The sequence below is a fragment of the Octodon degus genome, unplaced genomic scaffold (genome assembly GCF_000260255.1).
Source record: "Octodon degus isolate 3935 unplaced genomic scaffold, OctDeg1.0 scaffold00102, whole genome shotgun sequence".
Classification (NCBI taxonomy): domain Eukaryota; kingdom Metazoa; phylum Chordata; class Mammalia; order Rodentia; family Octodontidae; genus Octodon; species Octodon degus.
The window spans coordinates 8,368,740-8,380,289 of NW_004524678.1; positions in this window are offsets into that span (position 1 = coordinate 8,368,740).

An 11,550-nucleotide genomic window follows, 5' to 3' on the forward strand; every position below is an offset into this window, starting at 1 on the left:
CAGAACCAGGGATTGAACTCAGGCCTCTGTACTTGCCAGGCAAGCGCTTATTCTGAGCTATCTCCCTGGCCCCAGTAGTACTCTTTATGTATTGATTTTTATAGATTTTAATTCTTTTAGCCATTAGTGGACAGACTTAGGAATCACCTACAGGGAATGGTAAGCTAAAATACAGCTCTACAAAAAAAAAAAGTTATATTGTTTAGAAGCATTGCAGTATAATTGAGTATTATGCAGTAAAAAGATGAAGAACATATTTAGAATAAGTAATTGAATGTATTTCTTCACTGAGAAATTTATTATACGAGAGAATAATTTCTCTTGGGAATTTCTGTGGAAAAATTGAGTATATTTGCAGTATTGATTTCATTTCAACTTAAGTAAGTGACTCATTGAATTCTATATTAAGAAAGAAGTAATCTGCAGAAAAGGTGTGATAAATCTAAAGTTTTACCGCATCTAGGTAAGATTAAAGTGATTCACTTGAAAGTAAAGTAGAATATGATAAAACTATGCTCAGGATTATGTTCATATATTCTACCTTTTATCCAACAACCAATTGAATAGCCACTCCAAAACCAATGTTTTTTATTTGATTTCTTATAAATATACTTATATAAACTTCAAAAATTGTGATTCTTGTAAAACCAGAGGTAAGTTTTACCACTAGGTTTCCTCAGATGTTAGCGTTAAATGATAGTATCATTTTTGATTTGATATATCAATATCACCACTAATGACACGGCCCACATCATTAAGTTGTAGTTCTTACTAGAACAGATACATCATGACTTCCCCTCAATTTGAAGAACTAAACTTTCTTAGCTGGTAAGGCGGCACATACCTGCCGTCTCAGTTCTCTGGGATGCTGAGGCAGGAGGATTTCACCTTTGATTCCATCGTGAGCCACTCAGTGAGACTGTCTCAAATAAGAAGCAAAAAGCAGCTGGAAACATAGCCCCTCACCAAGGTCCTGGTTTAGTCCTCCAGTGCATAAAACAGAATGAAACAAAACAATAATAAAATGTTCTTTTAGTTTTTATATGTGTCTGACAGTGTCTATAGAATTTAGAAACACATTTCTTACAAAAACTAGTCTGAAAATGGAACAGGCCTACTGCTGAGACTGTAGCAAAGGAAGCTGCTTTATGTGTGTTCTAAGTTACAGCTACCATATGCTTCCAGAGAGAAAGCCCTGTGGGCACAGCTGGAGCCCACCCATTGGGTGGCAGCTCCACAAATGGAAAAGAGAATTTTTTTTATTTCCTCTGCATGAAGTCTCTCTATAATTCTCACATGAGAGTTTTTTTCTGTTAACTGACACTTAGTACATAGAGATTTTTATAAAGCTAGTTTCTACCATTTTAGTTTAAATAACATTTGAGAAGAAAGATATCAAAAAGCAGGATGCAATATGTTCATAAACTGCTGTCACTAACATTGATTGCGTCCCCCTATGTTTTAACTTTAAACTAACACTGTTCTAATCCTCCATAGAAAAGTAATTTTTACAAAAAATAATGGTACTGTGCTTTGCAGTGCTAGGGACTGAACCCAGGCCTGTCTCACATCTGCTGGGCACTACTATATCACTGGGTAACATCTCCGGGTTTTTGTAGCATTTAATATTAAGACAGGTTTTCACTAAGATGTCCAGACTGTCCTGAAATATTCTGTTCTCCTGCCTAAACTTCCCAAAACTAGATGGGATTACAGGTGTGTGCCACAATGCCTGGCCTAGATGGTCATTTTGAAAAGTAAAAGGAGTAAAGATCAAAGGCTTTAGTAATCTTATTAATAAAGCACAAAGTTTCCATGAATGAGTTTGGTTCTTCTTATTGTAGTATAAAGATTTGTAAGCAATTTTTCTTTTTATAGTCTCGGGCAGTGATGGGGAACCTGTTAGAGATTAGCACCCAGAATGGAAGCCACAATCTACTTATTTGTAGTAAAGTGCCAACAGTGCAATTAAACCAGAATATTGGGTTTTAGTTCAGAAAGAATTGACTCATATATTAACACCTCAGGGACTGGAGAGATAGCTCAGCAGCATAAGTGCTTATCTGGCAAATGCAAGGTCCAGAGTTCAATTCCAGGTAATGAAAAAAAGAGGAACATTAACACTTCTGTCTTAGAAGAAACACAACAAGCATATTATAGATTCACCAGCACTAGTCTACGGAGTTTCTATGTATATGCAGAAAATACCCGTTACTTATATTTTACTAGACTACTTGGGGAGGGGAGAGTGTCAGTTGTCGACAAGGATCAAATCTTCCTGAACACCTACAACAATCTAATTTAATATAACACATGACCACAGACATTATTGGTCAATTAGAAAGAAACATATGTTCAGTGTTATACTCTGTTAAAATAGATTTGTTTCAAGTATCTAAATATGTCTTGGCTCTATAATAAAATTAATCAGTTGCCAGATTTTCAACACAGTGAGATAATTAGGAGACACTTCTTAGGTTTTCATAAGCCACAATTTTGTATGTTTGCATTTTTGTTCTTTTTTATGTCTATTATTTTATAATGTCCATAAAAGAGACAAAAAACTCTCATAAATAGACTTAAAATGTAGAAGCGCATGTTAATTTATAACCCAGTAGGAATCTTATATTGCTCTTACGCTAAGACAGGTTGTTGTTGGATATTAAAGCAAAACACAGGGCTGGCCAAATAGCTCAACAGATTAAAGCAGCTGCAAGCAGGCACAGGGGCCAGGAGTTTGATTTCCAGGCTTGCCATACTGGCCCCTCCCCCGGGATACTCTGAGACAGCAATTGAGACTGGGCATGGTGGCGTGCACCTGTAATCCCAGCTCTTGGACCACTAAGAGTCTGATCTAGTAGTAAGACCCTGAACACCCTATAGACCCTTCCCTAAAATACTATAAAAGAAAAAAAAAAGCAAAACACAGACCTTAAATTCTAAAATTATTATATAAAATTGTCAATGTTTGCAAGATTCAAAATCAATTAAAGCAACACAAAAACTTAATTAGTGCACTTGGCAGGCATGAATAAAAAACAACATAATGTGAGTTCAAGTTTTAAAACATTCATTCAAATATTTTGAATTCATAAACAAAGTAGATAAGGGTATGAATTGAGTTTATAAATCATCAATCAGGGTAAGTTTATGTTTAGCCTCAAATAGTACCATGAGCATGCTGAAGTATAAACATTTCTTAAATATCATGCCAGTACTTAGAGAAATTTCCATATAAAATTAATGTCATGCTGTGATCTCATGCCCACTACCTTCCTGAGAAGTAGAGCTATTCACAGACAGTGACATAGTATTCACACATTTATGTTTCCTTTTTTCATTGTTTGGAACAGTTATAAGAGACAATGCTAAAGTAAAACACAGAAGATTTATGCTCCCTTAACAATGAGGTTTGCAGGGACTGGGGAGATAGCTCTGTGGTCTAAGCCTGCCTCGCAAGCGCAATAACCAGGGTTGGATCCCTAGTACCGCATGCCGCATAGCCCCTGAACTCTGGGCTGACATTGTCACCCCAAAACCTGGAGTGGCAGCACACACTTGTAATCCCAGTGCTGGGGTAGCTGAAACAGTAGGAACAGTGTGAGTCTGAGCTGCATAGTGAGACCCTGTATCATATATCTGTTGTTGTTGTTGTTTACGAGATCAGCACCTGCCTGACAAGCTCAAGGTTCCTAATTTGATCCTTGGTGGAAAAACAAAGATATTTAACTCTTACAATAAATTATAGAAAACTTCTGAATTTTTACCTGTATTTTCTAAACACACAGAGCACATATGTTAGGAAGGTTCTTGAAAATATTTCAATGAATGAATGAAGGTGTGAATTTTCAATTTTAATTTCTCATAGCAATGTGTCACATTAGTATCTGGCGGGAGTATGGAAAGGCAGAGAGGCCGGGAGGCCGAAGGAGTGCAAGTCCAGCATGGGTTTCATGGAGGCCCGGCTGGACGGTCATAGTCCAGGCTAGGATTCATTGCAGTGAAAGGATAAAAAGGCAAGTTACCAAATAGAAGAGATGCACAGGATGAAATGTAGAGAAAGCCAGGAAAACTAGGAGGATTTTTTCCAATGAAGTTACCTTACAAGGGCTTCTTTCCTCCAGGGGCCAGTTTTAGTAACATGTGTGAAGTCTTTCCTAAAAAGGAAGCTCTGCGGACTGATTTCAGGGATTTCATCAGGGTTTGGCAACAATATGGATCATAGTAATGGAGACTTCAGACCCTCCAAAGGAAAGCCAATGTTCAGGAAATTTTTTTTTCTTTTTTTTTTTTTTCTTGGGGACCAGGGGGTTGAACTCAGGCCCTTGCGCTTGCCAGAGGAGCACTTATTGTACTGAGCCATTTCCCCTGCCCCAGGAAAAATCTTTAGGCCTGCACTGCCCAAGGGCCAGTCCAGCAGTTGCCTTTTTTAAAGGTGTCTCAGGCAAGGAACTTTAATTGGTATTCTCATTTAGACAGAAAAGGAAAAGTAAGTGACAGCATTTGTGCTAAACTTTTTTATAATGAATGTTATGCTTTTGTTCTTATTGAAGAAAACTGAAAGGCAGGCATTATTGTTATGTATCTTTCACTTTTCCCATCTTTGATCTGTGTCTCACAGAGGTCTGTGAACTGCATCCACTCTCATACCCTCTTGTTTCTACTTGGGTTGAGTAATGAGAGAGTTCAGCAAAAGACTTAGCAAAAGCCATGGGAGTAAGTGTTCGATACTACTACTGTATCAAGTCCCACACAACTTCTCCCAGGGGCCCACATCAGATAGTTACATAAAGCAAGACTAATAGCTGAACAACTCCTCAGAAGAGTCCAGAAACTTTCTTTGATAAACAACATGAATAGCTTCCTTTCTGAGGGGAGAAGCCATGTTTGCAAACTATGCTATGTAGTGAGCCCATCATCATTCAGATGAACTCTGATGGTACAAGAAGTGTATGCAGATAGAAAACAAAGTAGTAGGAGATTAAGTAACTCTGGCAGATGGCCACTATGGTGAAAAGCAAGGTACAAAGACCATGGTTTCTTTCCATAGTCCTAGAAAACACATCATGGAAGGAGAAATTAGAGGCTGTGAATATCTCACCCAGCAAACAAATGGAAAGTCAGAAAAAAGTTAAGATTGCTTAAAGAAGAATCTTATCTCCTATTTGGATGAGGACATATTGACTAGGTATCACACATTCATCTCATCTTTGAGAGTGTTGGAGTTACAATATTATTTAAATACTCAATAACTCCAATCATAAAGTAAACTAAAGCAACTGGAAGAAAAGTGTAGTCTTAAAACATATGGTAAGATGGGACAAATAAGGCAACATGGGTGAGGCTGAAAAGTCTGATCAGATCCCCCCAAAGTCTCCTCTAGCAGAAACATCTGGTATCCACACTCATCATTTGGAGAGCTTCTAACTTCTTCTGTGTGCACTTTTTAATGACAACACTGATGTCACCTGTTGAAAATAGAGACTTACACGTTACACATGGTCTTCTGTCCCCTGGTATGAGAGAAAAACGGAAGAGACAGTAAACTTCAAGATCTATTGCAGAGGGAATTAGTTCAAATTCCAAAAAAGGAATAAAAGCTCGCCAATTTATATATGCACAAATCCCAGAAACACTTGGGAGTAGATGCTCAGAGTGACAGACCAAGAACCACGTGTAACAGTGAGGCAGCCCTAAGCCACCCATTGGTCTAGTTATCTGAGAACTGAATTGTCATTGGCTTGAGCACCTGGAGCTGATATTACTCTTCTGAAAGACTATGCACTTTGAAGCCTGAAAAGTTTTGTGGCCAAGGGTCTGTGAGAATGAGGAGCTAGAAATCCTCTGGCATTCTGCAGAAGAGGGCTTCTAATGATTAATGGGGATTGGAATTAATGGAGAATATTTTTTCAATTGCAGTTTTCATTCAGTAGGCCTGGGCAAGGATTGAATTTCTACATTTCTTTCAAAATTTCCACATGATCTTGATACAATATTATTATTATTATTATTATTATTATTATTATTATTATTATCATGATTATTATTTTATTTTTGATACCAAGGATTAAACTCAGGACCTTGCATTTTCCAGGAAGGCACTTTTGCAGCTGAGCTAGCTCCTTGAGTTGATTGATACTAATAGTGTTAATCTTGCACTTTGAGAACAAGATTTTAGTACAACCATTATGAGAATCAGTAGGCAATTTCTCGAAGAACTAAATAGGGAAGATTTACTTACTCAGTTAATCCCCTCCTAGGTGTCTTCCTGACAGAATTAAAGACATCGTCTTACATTAATACACTGTGTAAAGAAGCACATTTCATAATAATTAAATTCTAGAAGCAACCTACATGTCCCAAAACAGAGAAGCTGGTGGAGAAATTATGATGAGTACACATAATGAAACACTACTTGGCCATAAAGAAGGATTAACTTGAGACCTAAGCAGAAAAATGGATATAACTGGAAAGCATAGTGTTAAGTGAAATTAATCAGACACATGGGATTAAATACTGTATGACATTTTTCTCATGTGAATAACACAAAGGACAAACAAAGAACAAAATTATAAATTAACAAAAGGACACAAGAAGATAAATCTTCTGCCAATGGGAAGGGGTCCAAGAGAGAGGGTGAGGGGAAGAGACAGAGGTAGGGGATTTACAGAGATTTAGGATGTACATGTACATGTACCACAGTAAATATTAACATTATGCGTTGCAAGCATCAATTAATAATACCAATCATGGGTTGGCCAGATAGCTCAGCAGATAAAAGTACCTGCAAGCAGGCACAAGAGCTGGGATAAGATCCCCAGGCCTGCAGTGCCAGCTCTGCCCCCGGGGCGTGCTGAGACACTGATTGAGACTGGGCGTGGTGGTGCGCACCTGTAATCCCAGCTCTTGGGAGGCTGTAAACAGGAGAATCACTACGAGTCTGATCTAGTAGTGAGACTCTGAACACCCTGTAGACCAATGAAGAGAGGGGATCTAAAGTCAGAATGTGGGAGATGGGCGGATAAGGGAAAGGGAATAAAAAGAAAAATGATATGTCATGAACATGTACCTACTCCCTAAGATGAGTGTCCACTTCATGTGCTGCAAACACGTGCAAATAAAGAAACAAAATTCAAAACGAGAGGCTAATTATCCCCCATCTTCCTTTTTCTTCAATCGTTTACTTCAGAAAACTTGTAATTGTGAAGTTCTTTCTGCTCTTTTTGAAATGTGTCTAAATCCTGGTACAAACTACCAAAGCCTGTGTTAGCTTCAGGGTCTGGGAGCTCTTGCCCGAGTGAACAGCACTTCTGTGTCTCAGCCTGTGCGTGTGTGTGTGTGTGTGTGTGTGTGTGTGTGTATTCCTAGTTGCAAAACCATCTCTCATCATAAAGATATGAGAAACTTCTTTTCCTTTGGTGAGGACCAATTAGAGAACGCAGGCAAGTAAGGACCCCGGCCTCAAGGTGAACCAAGAGCAAACTCTGAGGAGCAGTGTAATCCACTGCCCTTACCGGAGGGTCCATGTTTAATCAGAGAGTGTGTGTGCCCTAAGCTCTGTGAAGGATGAGATTTCTCTCTCAGCACATTGCTTGCCGTGCATATCACACCCTCATTTACTGCTTATTTAATAATACAGCTTTTCTACCTGTGTCTTTTACCTTTGTGGTGTGGTTTATTTGTTGTAGAGAAGTTTTTGTCTTTCAGTGTTGTTTGCCAACACCCTGTGCTCCACAACCCATGGACATCCCTTTGTGGTATAATTAACCATTAGCATGTTTAACTTGCATCTGTTTTTATTTCTCTACGGAATGTTTAAACTGTCCCTGTTTAGTGAAATCCTGCACACACACACACACACACACACACACACACACACACACAATGTCCCTGTTCAAGCCAGCTGCATAAAAATACTCCCAGTGTCAAAATGTCATCTGGTGGCACTTCATCACACCATTACCGAATGTCTTTTATTACAGCAGGCTTCAGGTGCTTGTTTCCTGTACAGAAGCTGCTTTTGTAAACGTTGAGCATATGTTCCATTTAGCAAGACTTTGTGGATTTGACATCACTGCACTTGACAAGAAGAGCATTAGAAAGGTGTGTCTAACCCAGGGTGGTGTACATTTTTAAGTCATCTGGATAAGGGAAAAGCTTAGAGTTTAAGATTATTTTCAATACAAGGAATAGCAGTTTTTCAGAGCCAGAGACAGGCATTGTTCAGCGGCACAGAGGCTACTGTGTGCAGGAGGAAAGAGGCAGGTCGTGGCAGCTGATGAAGTAGCCAGGTCCAAAGGCCAAGGAAACACACCAAGGAAGCAGAAGGCTGACAAGAAGCTACAGGTGGAAGTTTTAGATCAGTCTTTCTGAATTTCAATCCACATTCCACCATGTATTTTATGACACTATCACTTCCTTTAAATGCTGTAAAGCAGATATCTGATTCAGCACCCACCAAAATAAAATCTGTAGCTGACATCCAAAAAGTTCCTATTCATGCAATGAAGTAGTAAAATATCACTTATAGTTAGGAGAGAAACCCAAAACTCAATAAGTTGAAGTTCACTCAGAAATGACAGGGATGATAGACTCAGTAGGTGAAGACAGTGGAATGGTTATTACCGGTCTGTTCCATGGGCTCCACAACCATTTGGAATTGTTAGGAGAGACATGAGAAAGAAGATTGAGGTGTAAGTTTTGAAGATAAAATTTCTAATGTCTCATGGAGAATACATTGTTGGATTTAATCGCATGTCAACCTTGCAGGGGAAAAGATTTGTGAAGTTGAAGGCAGAGAAACGAAATTTATCTAAAATGGAACATGTGGAGAAAGGAGACATAGAAGTGATCAGAAGGGAGTGGGATCACCCTGAACCTGGGGCCCTAGCTCCATGTTCAAGGTAAAGTCCTTGGGATCTCAGGGTGAGATTCAGCACCAGAGACAGAGCTCTAAAGACAGAAATGTGCCCAGGATCTCCAAGAGTCAGGGCCATGGCCCTATGTTATGAACTGCCATATTGGAACCTCAGAGACATGGATGCAGGTTTTTTTTTTTTTTGTTTTTTTTTTCTCATTAAACTTTGTTTTGATGGGCTTCAAAATTCTGTGATAGATTTTTGGCCAAGTTGTTTCCATTAAAAGGTATTGATTTTAAAAACTAATAACTTAAAAAATGCCCTCCCACACAAAAAATGGTCCGCAGAACATTCTCCTTTCCTTCTGAAGGTTTTATGATGTATTGTAATCATTAACCAGTCTTTCGCTATTAAACTTAAGCACGTTCTTATTCAGGCAGCCTGAGAGGAACTGGGTGAGCTTGGATGTGCATGGTCCAGCCCTATCCTACCTGGAGAGAGCGATGGACAGTCGCCTCCTAAGGTGCTCCGAATCCAAACCACCCAACAGAAGGACTCCCGCACTTGCTTACAAATGCATACAGCCATCAGTATTTGTGATTTTAGCAGTGACTTTGGAACCTCCTGGCAGTGAATGACCAAAATGTAAATTATATAAAGACTATAACTTGTAGTAGCATCAAAATGTTTCAGATACTTAGGGATAAATTTGGCAGAAGATGATTAAAATTTGTGCTCTGAAAAGTACAAAATGGATTCAGATTGTGTAGGTGATGCAAAGAAATGGGAAGAAGATGGCTCGTGGATCCGAAGGCACTGCTTCCTCTGATGCACCCTCGGGCACTGCACCCTACGCCCCAGGGCACTGCCCTCACTGGGCAGTGATGTCTCCCTAACACCTGTAGGCCACTCTCTTCCTTCTCTCTCTAACTCATAGCTCACAGCTTGGAATCTCCTATTTCAGACTAAATGGTTCCTAAACCTCCTTGCTTGGTTATCCAGAGCAGCCAGCCCCTGGCTTGTGAGGATTTCCACTTCTGAACTGCTCACTTGGTCATAGGATTCCTGACAATTTCAAATCCAGCATTGTGTTAATGGTTTAGTTTCCAGTTCCTATGAATTGCTTTTGCAATTATTATATCTGCCATGACACTCACTCCCCTGCAATACGCTCTACTTTGTCATTTTAATAAATACATCCTTCATATCATTTCATTTGAAAATATTTCCCTTTCTCAATGCCATATGTTCCATACAGATCACTTTCTCTATCTTCCAGCCTTCGCAATCATTCAATCCCTCACCAAATTTGATTGTGTGTCAATCATATCCACCAGCCTATGTGCACATTTTGCTCTTTTCATCCACCTTATTTCCCTTATCTCCTATTAACTATATGGCCCTCTGGAAAATTCCTTTTATTTTTCATTTTATTTTATTTTGTGGTACTAGGGATTGAACTCAGGACCTTGCACTTGCCAGGCTACTTACGCCACCAAACTATCTCCCTGGCCCAGACGTTCCCTTTAGCTTGAGGACTTCGGCTTCTGTTCCCAACCTATTGCTTCAGAAGCCCTTCAATGATTTCAACTGATCACACCTTGGGATGTCCTTGCATATGAGCAAGATTTCTCTGCAGATGCCAGACCTCTAGGGCATTCTGTGTGTAATGTGTGGGGACAAGTGATGTTTCCCTCTTATACAGGAAAGTAGTACTGACAATATTAGCTAATGTCACTGGACTAATTTAGGACATCAGAGACCACTTTGAGTCTATGTTCAGGTGTATCTACCTAAAGACTCTCACCAGGCATTCTTACTGTAGTTTTTGGACTTAATATTTGACAATGATCTAATGAATTTAGTTGATAGCTCTGTTTCCATTTTCAGGTTTGGAAATATTTCTTAATATTAAATAATCTTGAATAATATCCTTCCTCCACTTATAAAACTTGTAGTACAAACTGTGCACAGCTTGGTATAGTGACATAAGCCTGTATTCTCAGCACTCTGGAAGGCTGAGGCAGGAGGGTCAGAAATTGGAGCCTAGCTTGAGCAATTTAGCCACTTAGTGAGATCCTGTCTCAAAATAAAAATTACAAAAGTACTGGGGTATAGCTCAGTGGGTAATCATGAATCCTAAAGTGAAACCTTTATGATTTTTATATTCTAAAATTTTACTTTGGAGGTTGATTTGCAGATTTTCGTGGGTACATGAAATGCCTGCTGTTAAGCACAGGTCTAACTTTTTAATATAGTAGTTTTCAAAACTTTATTTTTATTAAAGGATTTAATTTGTTACTTACTGTGCTAGTGATATTGGTTTTACGCATGAAGTTAGTTCAACTAGTTGAAAACTTCCAAGTCAGAAGATTACCGTGTGTAGTACGCATGACGTCAACTTTCTGTTGACTATACAGAAAGACTGTCATGCTTAATTAAAAATTAAAGAATAATTAACTCCAGGTGGAATGATTCACTGATCCTTTCTTTCAAAAGACTGACATGACTTAGTCTACTACTCTTTGGAGGAAATATTCAATTGTTTTTGCAATACTGATTTTTTTTGAGATTAAGATGTTTCTATAACCAGACACGAAATTGATTCATCTGTATTTTGTTGTGGTTTTTGTTAGGTGTAAGCACAAGAACTTTGTGGCCTGAAATTCCTGAGCCAGAAGTGCCTCTGGTT